The 21271-nt window shown below is 45.6% G+C and overlaps 1 protein-coding gene across 16 annotated transcripts in view; it reads right to left on the bottom strand.

Annotated features, from left to right (window-relative positions):
• The window catches only part of LOC1280523 (receptor-type guanylate cyclase Gyc76C), a 55354-nt gene extending 37210 nt beyond the window's left edge, over positions 1-18144 (bottom strand). Inside the window, exons 1-3 of one of the 16 annotated variants that reach the window (XM_061657376.1) lie at positions 16457-18144; positions 3475-4293; positions 1774-2909 (exon numbers count right to left, since the gene is read on the bottom strand). The gene's annotated coding sequence lies outside the window, so the exon portion shown is untranslated. The remainder of the gene's footprint in view (positions 1-1773; positions 2910-3474; positions 4294-16456) is intronic. The other 15 variants (XM_061657382.1, XM_061657372.1, XM_061657384.1 and 12 more) reach the window with 15 other exon arrangements.
• Positions 18145-21271: the final 3127 nt, after the last annotated feature.

Genomic DNA, 21271 nt, shown 5'->3' with positions numbered 1-21271 from the left:
TAGGACATTGTTCTACGTGTAGCTACTATTCGCAGAATGCTGTGCAATGTGACGCAAAGATAGACTCGACTTTTTGCTAAATAGCATCAACACGATGTTCAACTAGAGACAGCATCGGAGTGCGGTAAGAACATTGAACTTTTGTTTTCTTTTTTTTTGTAATTAACAACTGCTCTGATAAAAGCTATTCTTGCACGGTGATAGAATCGTGCAAGGGGTGGATTTGAAAGTGGAGTTAAACCAAAAAAAAAAGAGATTATTTCAAGCGCATGGCAACCGATATTAAGGCAAACCGTGTTTATGGTCTTGCTTTATGAGCTGTTGTATTCAACGCACCTCTCTGTAATTGGTTACCTTTTCCAGCCTTTCTGTTTTTTTGGGTAATTATTGTAGTAACAATACAAATCCATACGGATGCTGTTTTCCAAAATAAAAACGACCCGTTCAGTACGGGTGACCTGGCGGCTCCATTGCCATCGTTACCCGCCTGGGTGAGGAAAAAAAAGGATTGTAAACAAATAAGGAAAGCGCTTTCGAAAGGTCACCTACTGATACACTTATTTTCTAAAAGCTAGAAAAACACTTTGCCTAAACGGTACTGGCCATTGACCGAACATATTGTTCCTTTTAAAAAGGGCAAAGTTTATGCTTGGTTGAACATTTTAAACTACCGGAGGTGAAAATATTCATCTCACATACATACAGCAGCTTTTAAAAACTTGTTGCGTTTATGACAATTCCTAGAAATCTCCTCTAATGATAGAGTCTTTTCACAGGAAATTACACAACAAAAGTATGGCATTGTTAGCATTAAAACTTTCATCCTTTTTAGAGCCATTTTATTTGTTCAAAGAATATTAATGGAATGGCGCTCAGTTGTTCTATTTATCAAAACCAATCCTTGTTATGCACAACAACATCATCATCATCATCATCATCGATCGGCCATCAGCTTCTGGTTTATTTATTTTTAAAATTAATCATCGCAATCAACAATAATCTCAGCGTTGGTCGTGAATTGCTTGCATTTGAATTGAAAGTGAAATGAGAAATTGATTTATTTTTCAAACAGAAACAAAAACACAGCTCCATTTCAACTGCCCTGGTCCCCGCTCGAACCCATCTTTATCCCGACACCCCTCGAGCTCGAGTTGCCAAAATATTTCGCATCGTAAACGGACAACCCCCAACCCTTCCCGAAAGCGAAGCGGGCTATAATCGAATCGTTGCGGCGCAAAGCGGCCAGTGCAAATCTATGTTTTTTTACTTCAACTCTTCTTGCTTTTGCTCTCCGTTGGTCCGTTGGTCTAATCGCAATGAATGGTGGTAAATACGTACACTGCAAACCACAAATAAACATGCACGAGCCCCAACCTGGCAGGGGGCTGCAGCTAACCGCTTGTTGCCGCCTGCCGCCTCGGTACAAACGCTCGCCACACAAACAGTTTTCTGGTGCAGTAAAAATATAAACAGACACCACTGCTTCCTTCTGCAACGTCCGCTTCCCCCGTTCTTCTGTTACAATCACACACACTGAGCGATCTTGCAGCAGCTCGCTCCACATGTTTTGCAGCACATGGATTAAAAATAGACACCCGTAATGCCCTGCAACTGTTCTGTGTGCGTGTGTGTGTATTTGTGTGCCTTAACGACACAACCCCTCATCCCTTTCAACCGGCCACTGCTCGTCTTTTTATTAGATTTTCAGTCCCCCCCCCCTCGTCCCGATTGGAGCTAATCTTAAACACACAACGACAACACCCCGAAACTTACCATGTGTTCGAAGGCCGAACTGAGAATAGTTTCGCGCGCTTCGCCTTGAACGTGAAATCGTCGTCCTGTGGGGTGTGAAAGATGCCGGCGCCGGTTGCACGGAGATGGGTAGGGGAGGGAGGAGGTTGTTCACGCCACTCTGCAGCACGATCGTGATCGTGACGGGAGGGGAGTGAGATTTATTTTGCTCTTTCTCTCTCTCTGCAGACTTCTGTTCTGTTCTCAGTGATAGACCTGTGGAATGGTATTGCACTTTTGTTTTCCAAATTTTCGCCTCCCGTTTGGTTGCGATCAGTGAACTATCTTCCCCTCGCTGGAACTAGCTCATCTCCACTTCTATGGGGGGGGAGGGAGCTTGTTCCCAATTAGCAAAACCAAACAGTCGTTCCTTTTAAAACGAAGGAAGCGAACAATTTGCGCTGATCGTTGATACACTGGACCCGAACCTGGGTTCAACGCCGATGCTGGTGATAATACGTGGCACTTTTTGCTAATTTGCTGACCTATTATTTTCTTCCCTGCTGTTTGCTACTTCCTTCACCTTGCTTCTTTTCTTTCTTTTTTTGGGACACTTCTCATGTGCAGAAACCACTTTGCATGCCGAAAATTACTCTTTTTTCGCACACTCTCCTACACAAAACTCAATGAACTCACGGCAAAGCAGCGGAGAATAAATGCCACACACATAGGACGTACACGGGATGATTAGCATTTCATTTTTCATACACCTATAGCCACTTACAAAATTTTACACTTGCACACACATGGAGCTTTCACAACACAGCTTCACTTCTTTTTCACAGCAAACACTTTTTTGCGATTTTTGTCAACCTTCTGGGCCTTGTTTTCTATGCACTTTTTTCACATGTATCTGTGTGTGTGTTACTCACAATCACCAACCACCATCAAACACAAATCACACACACGCAAAACGGGAGCGTATGATCGCATACGCAAATCGTTACGGCACGCAGCATCAACTTCCGTTGCCGTTGTGGCTGAGTTTGGCAATCGGGGTGCTAGCTTGAATATTCACTCCAAAAAGGCCTACACTTCACACTCACAATCACTCACAAACACTCACACACACACACACACACACACACACTAATTTCACTGACGTAACTTTGCTGCTGCTGAGCGGGGAGAGGATAAGGAAAAGATGAGCAAAAGAGAACAATAGAACCGCAAGACGGACGGACACGGGCCAAGACGTGATCGTGAGAAACAAATGCGAAGAGATGGACTGGGACCGAATCGAGACTGATCCATAGAGGGTGGGGTGGAAAGGGGGGAAGGGGCGGTTCTAGAAGGGGTAGAGTGGAAGCAGACAAGAGTAAACCCAGAAGAAACTCAGCCGTTCTTCCGTTCTTGCTGCAAAAGACACGTAGCGCAAGAGAGAAAGAGAGAGTGAGAGAGACAAAGAGGGATGATAAGTTTGCGTTGCGTTCGGGGAAGGGTTTGCGTTGATTAATCTGCTGCACACAAGATTAAGATAGCCGATCTAAGATGGTATGGTGACGATTAAGCAAACATGCAAAATTCCATTTCTCTGTGCACGCTTTTCCCTTTCCGCAAGGGAGCAGTTTCACACACAATATTTTGCCTAACGCTTGTAAAGATCGTCCACTTAATCGGGGCCGGGAAGGGGGGGCCTTTTGTAGTCCACACGATCAGCCACATGAAGTGTGACACACTCACTCAGAGAACATACTCGCGCTAAGAACTGAACCGATAACGTCACGATATTTCCGCTCCGCGACCCGTTGTTTGCTTCACGCCAACTCTCCACGGAAACATACCCACACACACACAGACACACAGGCCGGCGAGTGAGAGACACACACTCGTAACACACCCGGCTCAGGCCCGCCACAACAACAAAAATCTACAGGGCAAACACACATACGAGCGGGCGCGCGCCTCGCCAGCACACACTGAATGATCGAACGATCCGTTTCCCACGGGAGATGCGTCGTTTCTGGCGGTGGTGCAAGAGAACGCACGCCACTACTACCCAGGGAACGCGCACGCAATTTCGCTCTCACTCTCTCGGGGGTTGAGAAGTGTGCGCTCTCTCTCACGCTTTGGGGGATGAAGCAAGGGAAGATCATCGAGAGCACTTGCTTGAGAGAGCATGTTTTTCTTTGCTGCAATAGAAAGCGATGGCTGCGAGAGCGAAATTAAGCTGCTGCCCGTTGGGTTCTCCCGTTCTGAGGCGGGGACAGACGTGGTGGCCTATTGGGTGGCGTCTCGCATCCGCTTCTTAGGGTCTTTGGGCCGTCGTCGAACTCATCTTGGGCAATTGCGTGTGCCCACACACACACACACACACACACTCACACGAACCGGAGAAGAAGGCTCAGATCCCGGCGCTCCGAGTGAGCGTTAACCCGCACGCACACTTTCTCTCTCGTTACGAGCGGGGGCATTTTTGGGGGGGAGTGTTTGGGTCGGAAGGGCCGTCTACTTCAGCGATCCGTACCCAGGAAGGGCGGCATGGTGTGGTGGGGTGTTGAGCTAAAAATAAACCAGAAAGATGGAAAAGATGAGTAAAAACAACACTCACACACAACAGATATGGTGGGACGAGAGAACGACGATCTTGTTCAAGCCAAGCCCAAACTATTGCCGGGCGAACTGACCGACCCTGCAACACACACGAGGCCGGCGTTATAGGGCAATTGGTAGAGGGAAGAGGGAAGAGTGTTTTAAGTGTTTATTGTTTGCTCAATTTGGTGTCTTCCCTGCCTACTCGCCACCTTTTTTTCGTGAGCTTCAACAAGGAAAGGATAGGCTTGGTGGGGAGGAGTAATTTATAATCGGGTGCGCAAAAATTTCATGCTAAAAATGGGATGCTCTTATCAACGGGAAACAGTTCTTCGGAGGGGCTTTTACAAACTGCGTGTAAAATGGCAAGTTGTTTCTTTCGTTTTCTCTCTCTTTCTCTCTCTCAAGATTCTGACCTTGAATTAGTCGAATGAGACGATGTTAATTTGCGCGATTAAGAGAGCTTATGCTATGGAGAATGTTTTACGACTCTGCAGGTTGAGCTTGAATGCGTTTTTGGAGGAACATTAGAGCCTTGTGAGCAAAAACCATTGGCTAGTTTAAGCTAGAGATAACACAGACCTAGGAATGTCTCCTAAAACCCAAGCAGAACTCTGGCTTACTTCCCAATCAAACGCTTCTACTACTGCCCTAATCCAATATCCAGGAATTGATGTTTGTCTAATGAGATCTGTAGACATTATTCACTTATAACATCCTGGAACAAATCTGAGAGATTGATATCTACTAAAACCCAAGCAGAACCCTGGATTATTTCCCAATCAAATGCTTCTATTACTGCCTGTATCCAATATCCAGGAATTGATATTTGTCTGATGAGTTCTGTAGACATTATTCCCTTATAACATCCTGGAACAAATCTGGGAGATTGATTTCTCCTAAAATCCAAGTAAAACCCTGACTTACTTCTCAATCAAACACTTCTACTACTGTCTTCCAGTAATCCAGGATATAATTGATATTTGTCTGATGAGATCTGTAGACATCATTTACTTGTAAAATCCTGGAACAAATCTGTTGCTGCCTAACCTTCACTAGGAATAAGGGGTTATTCAACTTGATGCAAGACAAGACCATCCCTCCATCAGGGATGAAGACCTCAGATATCATATTCAAAGTGAAAAAGTGTTCCAATGAAAGTATCTATCAAGACTATTGTGTATCTGTTTCAACTGAAGGTGCATCAAACGTTCACTCAGCACAGGAGCTTACATAGAGACATTGAACCATGTCAAAATCTCCCGTAAGCTCTTGTCATCGAACATTAGTCTCGCTAGGCTCTAATATGTCATGAAAATGACTTTCAATTACTCTATTAAAAATAGTTAGAACACATAAAAGGCAAAATAGAATTACTCTTCAGCATATTCCAGTAAAACACTCCAACATTCCATTCCGTCGCTGTTTCATCATCCCTCATAACAAATCATTTAGTTACAAATCTGTTAAATGTTTCAATTCCCAGATGCGTTGGAATTAATGTCATCGTTGATGCCCTAGCTTTGTTTTACAAAATCTCCCCCAAAGACCACCCGTACACCACCAAACACTTTGCTTAACACTCCCCATCAAGTTCACCAACGATCATTTATCAAGCAGAGCCGCATTCAAAACGACACTATTACTTTGCTGAACCTGCACGCCCATCCGTAAAAACGACGCTTCAACGCTAAGCTATTTCTGTAAACGAATAAGATAAGGTGGGATATTTTCGTTAATTGACACCATTTCTTAAACCGATAACCGGTTTGTGAGGTGGTTGTATTTTTTTCTGGAGATTTGTTTTTGTTTCTAGGCCATCGGTGTCTCCTCAATGGCGTTGAATGCTTCACCCGCAATGGCAAACTATTTTACATATTCATTCACAAAAAAAAACGCACACAATCCAGCCCGAATGGCGTACGTAGATGGCTCTATTTCACCATTTGAATGGCACGGCACTGTGAATGGAGCGCCTAATTATAGCTATTTTAGCCGGTGGTCGTTAAATTTGCGTGTCCGATCGCCAGGTTTAAGGCCGTATTGCACCGGTAAAGGCAACAAAACAACCAAAAACACACACACACACGTGTGCTCACGAAATGGTTGTTAAACTATCGGGAATCGATACATAAATTTACATTTCATCAGAAAAGGCCCCTGCGCCACGAAACCCAAAGTGCCGAATTCAAAGCACGCGTCGCCAATTTTGCGTCGCCGGGGCACAGCGAGAAGAACATTTGCATCGAGAGAATAATCTCATTTCCGCCCCAAAGCCGTGTTGCTATTTGTGTCATTGTCACACAGACACTTTTTTCTCTCTCTCTCTCTTTGTTGAAGGAAATCACGAATCATAAAATTCTTCCCCCATCCCACTCGCAAAGGTATTTTAAAAACAAACGAGCACTCCTCACAATCGTCGATCGGTCGACAGCATTGAAATGAAATAGCACTGCTTGGTTTTGTGCAGTTTTGTACCGACCACAGTCGACGCCAAATCGGCATAACCAAATATAACTCCAAAACGGTCAAGTTGATTTTATCATTTTTAGAGTTGTGCGTCCGCACCCGCTACATTCCCTCTTGGCTTTCCGGGTTCCTCGTAATGCCCGCCCGCTCTGGAAACGGATTATTCAAATTTTAATATCCGCAAGCGAGGCAAGCGACCGCAGAATGTTGTTCCCGCCTTCCCAGCCCATATAGCCACTCTTTCTCTCTCTCTCTTCCCAACCCTTCGCTCGTTTTTTCCCCTTTTTCGAACCGGTTCCGGGAAACCGGGACCGGCAACACGCTTCACCATCGGTGATAAAAATAAAACAACAGTTCATAAAATGATACGAAACCATCGGTCCCCGTCCGGACTTCAGTGGGGAGCTGGTTTCAGGGGGGAGCCTCGCCATACCTCCTCTTTACGGTCTTAGATTGTGGATGTTTGTTTTTTTTTATTTAGTTTGCCATTCTTGATTCCATTTTGCAAAAAGCGCGCAAAACCAGTTAGCCAAGAATATTGCCTAAGCGTCTCTTGGTACGTGAGAACGAAGTTGTGGCGTTTTTTTTTTGTGTTATTGTATGAAGATTTGTGCAGAATTTATGCTCCTGTCATTTAGGCTCCTGGGATGTCAGCATTCCAACAAGTCTTCCAGTGTCAAAGGATGCAAACAAGCAACGTGACGTCATTGGAAAGCATCATAATGTAACAATAATTATTTCAGTATCAAAGGGGCAGTTTATTAAGTTGAAGCCATTTTAGCCCTTTTCAGTAAACGTCCTAACATCGTCGTAAAGACAACCAATTAGGCGATGTCTTCATCGCACCAGGATTGAAAATAGATACAAATACCTTAACAAATGCCAATAGAATTAGTTACAGAAACTAGGTTTCACGACAAACTCGACCATTTTAAGCAACACTACCACTAACCACCCACCGCAGGAACCGGATAAAGTTCTCTCGCACAAAGTTGTTGCGAACAAACAACAACATGCACATGCCCATGGTTCGGCGGTGGGGTGTTGGTGCAACGAAGTTTCCGGTGCAACGGAACGGCACGGAAACAGTTGGTAGAAAACAATTATTAACACACAAAAGTTTGTTTGGCAATGAGCACAGCATTAGCAGTCCGCTTCGAATGCTGTGGGAGCGAACGGTGAGTGTAAACGGATGAAATTACAGCTCGATGGCTGATTGTCATCTTATATTACACAGTGAATCATGTTCTGGAGCTCATTTGAATATTGAATTTTTGATTAAGTCCACCCAAAACAAGAACAGCGAGACGGAAAGGCAAAAGCTTTAAAAATTTCAATCAATTTTTTATGCCAAAGGATGTTGATTTCCTCCCCTTTCTTTTGTTCTCCTCATTATCGATTCGGTATCCCTTTTGCCGCGAGACAATTTAGATCATTTTCGGGCTGCTTGCGATTCGAGGGCAAAACAAGCGGCGATAACAATCTGTCGGTGAGAGGTTTTTTTTTTCATTTTCTAATAAAAAGCTTCCCTTTTTGTTCTGTTTATGAACAGCAAGAAGAATAAAACGGTCAATGAAGTATAATAAATCCCATTGATTGATAATAAAAGGTGTACCTAGCAGGCAGTGCATCAATACAGTTTAAATAAATCGAGTAATTTAAACTCTCCACACGCCACCCATGTCCACCAGTTACTAAGACATAATCACTGACACACTATCGCCCCATCAATAAATAATTACAAACTCCAGTCCCTGCTTTTTGCTGTCTGCCACGAGAGACATTGAAAGTTATGTGGGCAGCCATTATCTGACTGTCAGCAACAAACGATTAATTCAATTTCGCAAAAGACACGCACACATGGTTTGAAGGAAGAAGAAAGAGAGAGAGAGAGAAAAACATAGCAAAAAACCAACCCATGTCATCTCTGCAAACATACGTCTAAACTCAAGAGGACAAGAGTTTTGGGGCTGGACTTGGGCTTGGTGTTCCCTTATCTTCCTAGGGAGTGTGACGGCCTGTGGTCATAAAAAGCACTCCAACAAATCCGTCTCGGCGCGCACAGATGGACAAACAACAAGGAGGAAGGGAACGGGTTCGGTAAAAGCTTACGGTGGGTCTAAAAATAGATCGGCGCAGAGTAAAAAAACACAGACACACACACGTACGCACACGTAGAACAAACATATAAATAGCTTGTTTAGAATGTGGTTAACGCGCGCCCGCGCGCCTCTGGAACTCGTTCCAGCGCCCCTTCGCGTTAAGAGGTCTGTGCGAGCCGCCCATAAAAACGTGTCTCTCGAATGTTCAACCGATTGGCTTATCGCCCAGTTCCAGTACACACACGTACACACACTGTCGTAAGGAAGGAAAGAATATTGCGTGAGAGTGTATGGGTGTGTTAGGGAGAGCGAGAGAGCAGTGGCTCCAGCCGGGAATCGGTACAATCGGTACTTCGGCACGCGGTAGCGGGATGATCGCGATCGTTGCGCTTTCGTTGAGCGTGTAAGCTTTGATATGACGCACCAAGGGGTTTAATAGCTTTTCTTATAAGAAAGAAACATCCATTTGAGAAGAACAAAGTGGATGGAGCTCTTTATGACAGACTCCCAATAGACTGTCCTTTGCAACACCCCCCTAAGCATACATACTGCCCACACAGTATTTTCATCCATTATAACCCTCATTACTAGAATTGAGTAAACTATAAACGGTCCCATGTTTCGTATACACACAGCAAAACCTCCCACGGAGTGAAAGCGTTTTATTTTCCCCATTTTCCAATTGAACCCTCCCACAGCAAATTTCGCTTTGCAATTGAGCCTTGCGTCTAGTAGAATCCTTTTTCCGAGAAAATTAATGTGTGCATCTCGCCTCCGCATGCTTCCACCTGCGCTAGTGAGTTGGTGAGAATCGACAACAGGTCGGCCCTCGTACGTCGTGCGAAAGGAACAACGAATGGACCGGGGCAGGACCGTGCAATCAGTGCTTGTTGTAATGGAGTAAAGCAAAGGAGGCATCGTACAGCTTCCGTACACTTAAAGCTGTAGTACCATTTCGTAGCTTAAATGGTAAATTTATCCGGCTTAAATGGTCCCAAGCACACCATTCTCTACTCGATTTAATTTAGAATGAAGGTTTGATGTACGACGACGACGGCGGTGGGCTTCGTGCGTTCAATACCCGTAGCAACAGCGACCATCGTCCCAATCATGCTTCCGATTTGCGTTTGGAAATGGTAAGCAGTGGTACACACGGTACACGTCACAGTGGCAAGCGTCTCGGCAGGAAGACGGCTTTTCGGATGACTTTCGTTGATTCGATTCGTGGGCAATTTGCATGGAAAATTTTATCGGCCTGTTTTTCTGTGGTTGGCATCGGCCTCTTCCAACTGTGATAGCAGGGGTATGATTTATCGTGATGGTTGTTTTGAGCTTTCTGCTTGCCTTGCAAATGTGTCAGATGCCAGAGAAGATTCCATTCCGTATCGGCATGCCTCTACGGGCGGTCCTTTTGATTCCGCTCCCGTCGAGCTAAAGATAATCTGAGGTTGGGAATTTAATTTAAAGACAATTGTTTTTGATAAAGACTATATGGTGAAAAGGCAGTAAAAAGATTATGCCAGCAGTCAGTAGACATAATTGAACGATAAATTGATGTCAACGATAGACAGGGGTAAAGCATTACTAAACACTCTCAATTCTATTTACAAAAAAAAAACTGATAAAAAACTGCATACCTAACCTTCCAACAGCAATTATCTGAACAAAGACCCACAAAAAACCACCCCGAAAAAGCCCACTAATCAGTGGCTCATTACCATTGCCGGGGACTGCCCTTGGCGTGGAATTATCTGCAAGTAACGCCCCGTACTGCCCCCGTATTGTTGGCACAGACAATCGCGTTTTGTGGTTCAAAAATTACAACACTTACTGTCGGACGCAAAATACTTTGACCACACCACACTCGCTCTCTCTCTCTCTCTGTCTGACGCACTGAACCTACGGGCTTTTGGTACTAAAAATAGCCCCCCACCGGTTGATAAAGAACGCTTTAAATTGTGCGCTACCGTTTGGTTACAAACAAACACACACACACACACACACAAACTCATTTTTCCCTCAGCACAAATCGCCAAACTCAAAATGGAGAAACAAATAAAAGCATGTGACGCGGAACCGGTGTAGCAAAAAACCGCAGCCCACCACCGCACCCAACAACACTTGACGCAGAACTTCGTGCAAACACCGTCGTGGAAGAAATGGTAGCGCGAAAAAGGCAAAACCGGCCCCGTACAACACAACACCGACAACGACAGATAAAAAGAAACGACCCAAACAGTCAAGCAGGATCGAAGCGAAGAAAAAAACACATTGGCAAACAGCCAAACCAGCCGCAGAAACCGACGACCAGCTTCACGTGCCCGTTACGCCCGCTGCGTGTGCGTTAGGAAGAAACTACGCCAACGACACGCACGCAAGTACAGATGAGCCGATGGGATCGTGATACGTGTTCCGTCCAACTGTTCCCGCGACGGACACCAACACATGGAGAGGCGACAGGGGTCGTGCAACAACAACAAAAACACTGCCATTGCAAGTGACGTCACTCTTGCGCGGTGAGCCACGACAAACGCAGCCAGGCAGGAGGCTGATCCACATGATGCGGCGCTAATTCGCGATTCGCTGCGCATTCGAAAAATCATATGGCCATCGCGTGGTAGCGTGCGGTTGTGTCAAAACGGTACACAAAATGAGCAAAGGAAACGACGCTTTTGGTTGGGGTCATTTATGCTTCTTTTATCGCTCTTCCACTGGGCGTTTTAACACGTGGAGCAAAATTGCATACTTTTTTAATGAAATTATTATGAATTTATGAAGCTTGTTTTTAATAGCAAACCGAGTACAAACAATGCCCGCGAGTAGAGAATAGATCCCAACAGGCAAGAGACCCACAAAAGAGCCGTATCACACACACACACCGTCACCTGTTGAGCGAAGCTTAATTAAATGTTCAACGGAATAACATCTAAATCAAACAACCCCCGTAAGAAAAGATACCCCACAGCTAACAATTAACAAAACGCTCACTCTCACAGCCCCGTGTGCTTCTTCCCTTCACACAGCATCATCCACCACCACCACCACCACCGTGATCCCCCCTTCCTTGATGTTTTGCGTTCACGTCATTTGCATGCTGTTTGCCTTATAGCGCACGGGGAAAAAGCAGCACACAGCGAACAGACAACCGGAACCTGAGCTTAAGGTGGCTGTGGTGGTGCCAGTTGGGGTCGGTGGTCGGCGATAATGATGGTGGCGATGCCCCAAAAACACACATACAAATCCCGCACTGGGGATGGCATGCACGAGGGGGAGGGAGGGCAGTATGTCTAGCCGTGCGGATAAACAAAATGCGAGATAATTCGCGAGTAATTTTCAATTTCCTCCCAACCGCACCGGCAGACGGTGGTGCGCAGATCACACACACTCTCACACACACACAAGCACTCGCGCAGCACCGGCAGCGCAAACAAAGTGGGCAATGGGAAAAGAAAGAAGCTATGAAGAGAAGCGCCAAAGAAGTACGCCACGGTACAATGTGCGAAAATCAAAGCAAACGATGAGGGGTTTTTTTTTGTTGTCTTCTTCCAACGGTTAGCTCGAGGCATACTGTGTTTCACTTTTTGTCGGGGTTTGAAGAACATTAGGTGTGCACAAAATTCGTCCATGTGTATACACGCCTTGGTGGGGATGCGAAAGTGGTTTTATGACTTTGTTGTTTTACTGTTTTGTTTTGTTTAAGAGATAAACAAAATAAAATATCATTACTTAACAAAAGAAACATTTATTATTTCTAGCATTATTTTCAAAGCCGTTTGTGACCATTACACACTTTATTTAAACGTGTGTCTCATCAAGCAGTCGCTTGTTTGAGCTTATCTAGAACTATGAGTGTGTTAAAGACAATCAAAAGTTTAACCACAAAAGCGTAGTAATATTCTTAAAAATAGAAAACTCAACACACCCTTTTTTACACAAACAACCATGCGTCTCCATTTACAATAACACGTGCTTGCAAATAATTTACTACTGTTGTACAGTTTACGCAGTAATTACACTAAAAATATACTACAGCTTATCAGTAACCGTTCACACACAGTGCTCTGAACACGGAAATAAATCACGAAATGTATAGGCAAACTGTTGCAACATTACTCAATAGAACTTGGAACGTAACGTACGACAAATTACTCCAAAGAACATGGCTTCAAATGGCCACTCGATACATTGTAATTGTAGCAACAAGTTCTCTGCTCTCGTAATGATGCAAAGGTGCGGAAAGTGATACGAGCATTAAGGTGTCATTTTGCTTTGCAAAGCTGTGAAGTTAATTACGAATTGGCAAACACAATGGCACCGACCAACACCAGCTGGCTCCTGTTTCCGGCAGAGTGATTTCATCACGCTCTCGCAGGCGCCAACTGCCGCTGCAAAACTATCCCTCACCTGTGCCACCACACTGCTGCTGCTGCTGGTGAGGAGCTGGTACAACACATGAAATCCGTTTGCCGATCGTTTGGCTTCATAAAACGGGAACTGTCATCGTTTGACCGGATGGGTACCGATACTTGGCTGGGGCTGCATTTGAACGCCTTTTCACCCGTTTGCTCGCCTCCCCACACGCGCAAGACAATGTCGAACGCTTTTATTTGCGGTAAATGAGCACACACACACTGTGTTGCACGCTCAAGGTCACACACTGCTGCCGGCCACACTGATAAGCTGCTCGGTTACTTTGTTCGGTTACAATCGCCCATCCAACCAGGGCAAGAAGATCGTCTGGTGCTGCCTGGAGAGTTTTATGTTTTTTTATTTACCTTTTTATTACACACTCACTACCCTGGCTACTCACAGGAGACGTTTTTGCCCTCCCCTAGGGGTGTTTCGGCGCGTGGTATAGCTTCAAAGGGAAACTATTTCTGGACCAAAGCCCTTATGAAACACACTGGAGTTAGTTGACAATCTGCCAGCAGTCTACAGGTCCCGCAGCTACATGATTAGTTACAAAGTTTTTCCCTACTGATTGCTGAGTAGGATCATCTTCCTTCCCCTTATCTCTCCCGACTCTCTTTTTCGCCTAACGAGAACGTTTAAAAGACCGCTCGTCGTTTTCAATACCTGTTTTCGTTAAGAAAAAACCCAAACCTTCACGATCACGACAGCACAACACTTGTTAAAGGCATCATATTCACACGGTGCGTTTGTTCCAAGCTAATTCCACCAACCCGAATCGCCCCACCCTCCTTCAACGCAGCCTCAAAGCAGCGTTGACGTAAGCGGTGGGCTCTTGAACCGATCGGCACATTAGCCATAGTGGCGACATTTGCGTCACAGCACGATCACAGCCGCTGTCGCGCAGGCACCGCGATCGAGCAAACTCATCCGGGGCGCAATGACGTGAGGAAATGAGTCTTACGACGACCCGTGGCTGAAACCCGTTTCGCTTTTGGATTTTAGTTTCGTGTGCTTCCTCGTTGGATTAAGTTTGTTTTTTTTTTTTTGTTTTGTGTTGCTGCCACCTTCTACGAGACTTTAAAGGCTTGAGGGCGGATGTGTGAGGTTGATTTCTAGGGGGGAAGCGTGGAAGAACAACGGCACTTCGTACAGCACAGGAAACGATCAATCATGCGATGGAGGACATGACCCAAACTGTGAGACACCTAAATAATGATATTATTGACAAAGAAAGCTCACTTTTGGCTCAACAGCAATGTTCTAAAATTTGTGCAGAGTTTTCATATATTTGCAAATTTGTCATTGACCTTTCCCGGGTTGAAGTGGGCTTCACGCTGTTACGCCCTTTTCGGTACGTTCCAATAAATGCTAATAACGCTCCAGGAAACATAAACACAATTTCCATATACCACGAAGGAGCACACTGGACACTGGATCCAAATTCTTGGAAAAACCAATTTACCCTCAATTGGTGGCTAGTGCATTTTCATTCATTCATTGCCGTTTGGCTTCATCCCTCGCGCTGCTTTCCTGGAACTTGGAGGAAGCAGAAGAGACAGCGAGAGAACAATTAAGCCCAGCTGTTAAGTATAGAACATGCAGAGCAGCATGCAAACATAACCACCATCATGCATGGTTTCTTCGGAAAATGGTCAACCGTATCGCTTTAACGAACAATGCAAACAGCACAGAAGCGCGATGCGCCAATATTGGAAGATTTCCAATGTCCAGCTGCGCTTTAAAACATGAAGATTTACTTTCCAGGAAAGGCCACCGCAAAAATCCAACACACCCGTGGATGGCAGGATGGCAAGGTCAGGGCGATACCGAGAAACAATCATGGCTGGGAAATTGTCTTCCCCATGGGAGGAAGGATGCCACGCACACAATAGCGACCGATGCGTCGGATGGGACATATTTTCCCGGTTTTTTTTTTGTTATGAAACGGTGCTGCAAGTTTGAAGGGAGTGTTTGAAGTTGAAGATGGTTCAATAGGGGGCGAAAGGTGCTGCGGGACCTTGGGCGATGAATGAAATATTGAAAAGCATGGTATGGTGGTAGCATGCTGATAAATTCGTAGAAATCGTTTCTATTGAGATTGAAGCTACTTTGAAATGGACAGTGTGTGTTTAAGTTGTTTGATAGGAACGGTTGGTTTATGTGGATTTTTTCTTGTGAAAATTGATTAAAGCAAAGGTTCTTCACTGTTTGTGAAATTACTGGTTCTTCGATCAATGCAATAATTTTACTGCGAACCAATAAACAAATCGAAGCCGTAAATGAATTCCCGAACAGCAAAAACAAACACAAACAATCCCACTAACAAGCAGGGACCCACTTTGATAAGCACACTTCCGTGCACTGGTCACGTTGCAGCACCAACCGGTCGATGTGCAACATTCAACCTCCACCGAACGAAGTGCGCAAGCGAATAATCGAAGGCAAGCAGCTGACAACGCAAAGCTAAATCACATTCAGATGGTGATTTTCTGCTTATTCTGCCACTTGTTGCGTCCAAATTTCGACTCGTCTGAGTGTTCGACTCCATAATCTTCCTCCAACTTCCCATCGAAACCCCTCAACCCGACCGATTTCAACAGAGATTTCAGAAGAGCTCCAACGGGAGTTGCGTGCTGCTTCCGCCATTGCCACCTTCCTCAATCCAGTCCAAGAGGGGAAGATCGACGATCTTCTGACGCCGTCCAGTGCCGTCCAGACGGTGGGAGAGTGAGTTACCATCATGCATTCCTGCCTGCCTGCCTGCCTGCCTGCCTGCCTGCTATCAGTGAGGCCAATCTTCTGCCATCGAACGCATAACGATCGAACTCGCGATCATACATTGCGCGATCCTCACCCTCCCTCAGACCCCTTACTTCCCTTACTCTTGATAAGGGCGATGAGAAGGAAGACTTCAGCCACAACAGCAAGAGGACTAGGAAGATCCAGCGTACAGTTGCTGCTGCTCGCGTTGATTGAATAATCGATGATGGGGATTTGTTTGTCTTACATTCCCAACCCTCCCCAAACCAGCCCATGCCACTCCACATTCCGACCGCGTGATCGTACATATTTTGGCAAATCTCTCTCTCTCTCTCTCCCTTCTTTGCTGTTCTCCATCTCACTGATCTCATCTCAGCGCTGCTACTCACCTCACGCAGACTCACCGTTCTTTGCTCACATGGCACTCGATCGAACTGTTCACTCTCTCACTCACTCTCTCTTTCTCCCTTTCGTTTCTCGTTGGCTCTTGCTACACACACACACACGTACACAGCCTCACACTTTCTGACGTTTCGAGTCGTTCTTCTTCACCCTCATCAGTCCCTTCCATGGGCCAATCGCTTCTTCTTTTCTTCTTGTGTACCGATTTTAACGCAACAACAACTATTTCGACGAGCAACAACAACAGCCCCCTAGCACACTTACACGTCTCTGGCGCGCACGCTATCAACACAACAAATACACCACCAGCACCCTCTATCGTCTTCTCCTTCACTCACTGCGCAACGCAACGCCTGCTGCCTGCTGTTGTCGTCTGTTTCTCGTTTGCATGTGCTTTGTTGTCCCCTGCTGCTGCCCTGTTGTTGCTCTGTTTTTCGTGTTTCCCTTGCGTCCAGCCCTTCGTTTCACGCACACCCTTCGCAACTTGCTCCCGCTCTCTTTCTCACTCTCTCGCTCGACAGTCTTTCGCAGTTCAACACAGCCTCTCACTCTCTCCTTCTTTCTCGGCACGGTGATGATGATGATGATGATGATGATGACGATGACGAGTTCTGATAATGTGCTTTGAACTCGACTTGTTCGATCCTCGAACCCGCCGTAGACGTTGCTACACACAGAGCCACAACACAAACACACTCTCACTCTCTCTCTCCCTTTTGCTTCGCAGCCCTGCCCTGCCCTTTCCACTGCCCTTTTTCTTCTCTTTCGATCATCTGCTCTTTCGCACGCTTTTTCACTTACCGCAGTGGCCGCGCGCGCGATCGAGAAGAATTACGTACACACACACACACGCGCGCGCGCTATTCTCCCGCAATGGTACACACGCGGAACAACACGACACACACCATACCACCAGGGCCCGTACACCAAGTCCACCACCACCAGCCGCCAGCCACCAGGCCAAGAAGGCAACCAAATTGCTCCAGTCTCCCAGCGCCGTTTCGTTCAATCAGGGCCCATTATTGCTATTTTCATTACCATTATCATGCTCCCACACAGTCACACGCCGTCACACACAGTCAACAGACTCCCTTTCCGTCCCTTCGTGCCGTTGAGTGAGCGATCGGGTTCGAATTTCCCTGTCCAAAGCCTCGCTCGACCGTTCGATCGGACGATGTAAATCGATTACACACTACACCTACACCACACTGCTGCACAAACGACGACAAACAACTGACTGACTGGTTGCTGCTGCGTTACTCCCAATCAATCACATTCACTAACGCACGACGACACTGTGTGGCACTGTGGGGCACGCACAACCATCTCCGGCCGACACACGATTTCAACGAACAAACACGAACTGGCCCAACTTGCCGCGAGCCGCTGCACGCGCGATCACGCCGAGGGATCTCACGAGATGCCTCCGTGTCTCTGCCGTTGACCGCGCTCTGGCTGGCTGGCTGGTTGGCTGGCTGTCGTCATCTCATCGTGGAATGGGCCTGTGTGTGAGGCTGATTGTTTTGATTTCACGCAGCATCTAACGGGGAAAGGGACCAACACTCACACAGTTGGACGGCCGACACACGGACTGGAAGTTGATTTCAATCCGAGCGTGCCATGGTGTTTGGTGGAGGGCCCTTTGTAGTTCGTCAGCTCATCACATCACCGTTGGATACCATCGATGACGGTGTGTAGACGGCCTGCTCGTCGTCGTCGTCGTCGTATGAGCGCCTACTGAGCACGCATTCGTATTCGCTGATAAGAGCGAGCTCGTTGCGAGAGCGTGAGAGACCGTGAGCGCCTTGCACAAAAATGCCGGTTTGATGCATTTCGTTCCTGATAACGGAAGTGACGACTGAGGAATGCGTGCTTGTACAGTGCTCGCGGGTACAGTGCCGTGCAGCAAATGCATGCAGCTGAAATGAAGCAACAAGTGTGCGGCACTGTACGGACGATTGGAGGCAAACCGAGAGATGCATTCTGTTGTTGTATGTATTCGATATTGTCCGCGAAATGTCTCTCGATTGCGCTCGAAATTCACGCAAAGCTCACCAATTCGTGCGTCATGATCTCGTACCGCGTATATCATTGTGGGTCTGTTACCAAGCGCAGTGACAATGTGCGAATATCACATGGCCAAGGTTTGTGTTTTAAGCGTGGCTGTGACGCTATTTTCAAACAATTGGACGAGACTTTGGTGTCGTTCATCTGCGGAAGGTGTAAAAACCGGCCCGTCTTTCGCTAATAGGAGCTAATTGAGTGCTAATAGAGATGGAGGAGTAAATTTATCACTCGGAAAACACGTTGGTGTCGTAAGAGAAGAGTTAATTATATTTTTGGTTTAAAGCTTCTTACAAGTAGTTAACGAGTGTTCGTTAAATGATATTTGAAACTATACCCACGCCAATGGTATGTTGCAATCAAGAATAAAGAAAGCAAATATCAAGCCAGCGATTGATTTTCTTTCTCCAGAGTAAAACATTCCTGCACGTTCGAACGAATTGTGGACGTGAGTGGGAAACAAATAACCGAATGAGCTTAATACGAACGATAACGCAAGGTCGAAAGGGACCACAAAATCCGATGAGCGAAACCTTACTAAGAGCGGGAGAGTTATTCAATGATAAGAATTAATGAGCCGAGCAGTATCTTTACGTTAAGATGATTATCCTCCGTGATATTTTATCTCCGCTAGAACATCTCGTTGTAAATGTTGTTATGTTTGAAATAGAGCCACGACAAAAATATTGTAATCAAAAAGCATCTACAAAGAAATTATCATCCAACGGGTCCCTTCAAAAATTGAGTCAATTTGCTCAAAATATGTATTCAAGCCGTTTTGTTTTGTCTGTCAAAAAGCATGGCAAGCCCCAATCAGGGACTGCCTTTTTCCAGGAATTACAGTAACCTAATGGAAGCAAAAAAGCGATCATTTGCACTGCAGATAGCGTCACCAAAGCGCCAGTAGCGTGGCCAGCGATTGACGATGAAGCTAATAATAAATAATCGCATGCAGAAGCGCAATGTGTCTATTTCGTCCACGAGCAGGCCAGGCCATGTCGAAGCCGTGCTGCTTTTTGTTTTGATTTTAAACCATCCTCACAATAATCAATCTTTCAATTCCTGGAATTCACTATCGCAAAGCAGAAGGCAGTACAACATACACACAAAAAAATGAAGAAGTCGTCCAGAAATTTTGCGACGCTCCATGTCCGGCTCGAGCGTCCTTCGTTGCTGATAAGAGGACTTTATTTTTGCGAGCGCTGAATTTGTTGGCTCGTGCAGCAAACGATTCATAGTCGGATGATTTGAGGTCGGCTTTTTGTTGGTGGTGCGTGATTGTTTTTTTTGTTGCCAATTTGAGTTCCTTCTTTCTTTTCGCCGTCCCAAAAATATTGGCTACGCTGCCAATCGCCAAAAACAAACAAAGTTCATCAGGTTATTATGGCCTAATGGTCGGAAGGAATGTGTTAAAATAAATTTACGACAAGGAATTCCAGGAAATAATTCCGATTCCAGCCACTATCAGCTGACCGAAAGTGTCTGTAGGTGGGGAGTGGGGGAAGCAGTGAAGGGAAAGAAAGACAAAAAACCACAAAACGACTCGGCTGTGGTCGGCCAAACAGTTGAAGCCGGTCGTGCAATTAGGAACATTGAATGGGACGATGACGAAAGGTGCTATCAGCGAGAGAACCACGTGCTGGGTTTGGCAATTGCCTAGACATTGATATGCTGGAAGTCGCGAGCATTATGTTTGATTATTAGGATCCTGCCAGATCTGACATTGAATCTGCTTAGCGGCAAACTTACACTATTAGACGATGATTGTGTTTTGAGCTTTGCGATCGTTCTAATCATCATAATATGTAACGCGATGAGTTCAACGGCTTGTACCGATTGGCTGACACTGAACTTCTCATTCAGGTCACGTCTGGCGGCGGCGTCTGGTATTTTGGGGTGTCGCATCCCTACTTGACACGTGAAACTTAAGGTCGCAATGATCTCTAGCCACCAAAAGCTGTAATCGCCACTGGCCTACGATTTCAAACCTTTTTGTGCAATACTTTGTATTTCCTTTTCTTCTAATAACTAGATTTATATCATGTTAATGCATTCATTGCATTACAATACAAACATTAAATTAAGCTATATAAAGCGTTAACCATATCATTGAGCAATGATGGTGCGTAAATATTTCCAAGCGTGCATCGTGAATTTTCAAACTGAAACTATTTCTTCATTTGCTATTTAGTGATCGATTTGCATAGTAAGCTATTGATCATTCGAGCGGAAATATTTAAAGAGAAAAAAGAAAACCAGCAATTGCAATCACCCATATCTTCCGAGTGCTAAATTTACTCCTCCGTCTCTATTAGCACTCAATTAGCTCCTATTAGCGAAAGACGGGCCAGTTTTTACACCTTCCCCAGATGAACGACACCAAAGTCTCGTTCAATTGTTTGAAAATAGCGTCACAGGCACGCTTAAAACACAAACCTTGGCCATGTGATATTCGCACATTGTCACTGCGCTTGGTAACAGACCCACAATGATATTCGCGGGACGAGATCATGACGCACGAATTGGTGAGCTTTGCGTGAATTTGGAGCGCGATCGAGAGCCATTTTGCGGACAATATCGAATACATACAACACCAGAATGCATCTCTCGGTTTGCCTCCTATCGTCCATACAGTGCCGCACACTTGTTGCTTTATTTCAGCTGCATGCATTTGCTGCACGGCACTGTACCCGCGAGCACTGTACACGCACGCATTCCTCAGTCGTCGCTTCCGTTAT

This window comes from Anopheles gambiae, chromosome 3, assembly GCF_943734735.2.
Source record: "Anopheles gambiae chromosome 3, idAnoGambNW_F1_1, whole genome shotgun sequence".
In the NCBI taxonomy this organism is placed as follows: domain Eukaryota; kingdom Metazoa; phylum Arthropoda; class Insecta; order Diptera; family Culicidae; genus Anopheles; species Anopheles gambiae.
Note: the sequence above shows the minus strand (reverse complement) of the source record. Positions and strands in the feature narration are given on the sequence as shown.